General features: G+C 43.3%; 1 pseudogene; it reads left to right on the top strand.

The window, feature by feature from the left end:
* The first annotated feature begins 304 nt into the window (after positions 1-304).
* Positions 305-966, top strand: Prdx1-ps8 (peroxiredoxin 1, pseudogene 8; annotated as a pseudogene).
* Positions 967-1,999: the final 1,033 nt, after the last annotated feature.

Raw genomic sequence — 1,999 nt, 5'->3', positions numbered from 1 at the left:
CATTCCGTAGATGTCACTCTCTGACCCTAGTCTGGACAGACTCGTGGGACAAGACTACCCCTTGCTAGCTGCCTTACAATGGCCATCTAGTGACACGGAACTGGCATCTTAGTTAGTAGAGTTGGGCCAACCACACAGTCATTTGGAAAGAGATAAGTAACAGCAACCCTGGCCTTCACAAACATGAAGCAATCATACATAGTTACTTATGTATTGTATATGTTTGTGTGTTTGGTCTGCATGTGTGCATGTGTACCGCACATGTGCCCTTTGCCTTAGAAGGTCAGAGGCAGAGGCGACGTCGTCCTGTGTTCTCACTGTTGGTTCTGTTTGTGAGACCTGTAGCTCGACCCTGCTGATAGCAAGATGTCTTCAGGAAATGCAAAAATTGGGCATCCTGCTCCCAACCTCAAAGCCACAACTGTTATGCCAGATGGACAATTCAAAGATATCGGCCTAAGTGGATACAGAGGAAAATATGTTGTATTCTTTTTTTACCCTCTTGACTTTACTTTTGTGTGTCCCACGGAGATCATTGCTTTCAGTGATAGAGCAGAAGAATTTAAGAGCTCAACTGCCGAGTGATTGGAGCGTCTGTGGATTGTCACTTCTGTCATGTGGCATGGATTAACACACCCAAGAAACAAGGAGGATCGGGACCCATGAACATTCCCTTGGTATCAGATCCCAAGCGCACCATTGCTCAGGATGATGGAGTCTTAAAGGCTGATGAAGCTTATCTCTTTCAGGGGCCTCTTTGTTATTGATGATAAAGGTAGCCTTCGCCAGATAACAATAAATGATCTTCCTGTTGACCGCTCTGTGGATGAGATTCTGAGACTAGTCCAGGCCTTCCAGTTCACTGACAAACATGGCGAAGGGTGCCCAGCTGGCTGGGAACCTAGCAGTGATACCATCAAGCCTGATGTCGATAAGAGCAAAGAGTATTTCTCTAAGCAGAAGTGAGCGCTGGACCAGTTTTCTGCCAGGCAGCATTGAGCAGCCAGAAGAAATTTGTACTCTATTCATGCTTAAACACATCATGTGGTGTGATTCCAGATGAGCCTTTCCTACAGGGCTGGGGGTGGTTAGCCTTTCTTCAACTATTGGTAATGGGCAGACCACCTTATAGCAGTCACAGAAACCAGCCTGTTAATTCTCTCTCTTTTTTTTAAAGTATCTATTAAGGTCGGAAGCGGGGCACCAGATCCCCTAGAACTGGTGTTAACATGGGTTGAGAGCTGCCATGTGGGTGCTGGGGACAAAACCTTAGCCTTCTGCAAGAACAGCCAAAAGCTCTTGAATACTGGTCCATCCTACAGTCCCTACACAGTTATTTAGTATATCCAGTTCACGAGGATAAATCTTTACATTAGTAACACACATATAAAAAAGAAAATATTCGAATCCATATTTGACCTCAATATATAACACTAAAATTCAAACGACAAATTAAGAAAATGCATTTGTGTATCCCGAGGGGATATATTTTGAGAACACCGATAACTAGCCTCCCCCTCAAGAAAAACAACAAAAAGACTGTGGCACTTTGTATGCTGAGTGATGGTGGTGTTACTGGTATTGCAATTTCAGTTGTATTATAAAATGAAGCAAATAAATAATGTCATCAGGAGTTCTGAGTTTTAGTATAAGAGAAAGGAGATATTAGAAGTGGTAGATAACATGGTATGCAGCAATGTTGTGTTAGAACCAAAAATAGTAAAATGAACCTTAAATTTTATTGATTTTTATGTATATATGTGCCTGCATGAGTTTATATGCACCATGTACATGCAGTAGCCTACAGCAGCCAGAAGAGGGCGTCAAATCCCTAGAACTGGAATTACAAGCGATAGCCACCGCATGTGCTGGATGGAACGAAGCCTAGGGTCTCTTTAAGAGGAGCTCGTGCCGAAAGCACTGAGCCATCTCCACCCCAACACTCTTTTAGACGCAGACTTTCCAAACATAGGAAGCATTTCAGGGCACTAGTATTATT

Source organism: Rattus norvegicus, chromosome 2, assembly GCF_036323735.1.
Source record: "Rattus norvegicus strain BN/NHsdMcwi chromosome 2, GRCr8, whole genome shotgun sequence".
Lineage (NCBI taxonomy): Eukaryota > Metazoa > Chordata > Mammalia > Rodentia > Muridae > Rattus > Rattus norvegicus.
The sequence above is the reverse complement of the archived record's forward strand: the minus strand, read 5'-3'. Positions and strand labels throughout refer to the sequence as shown.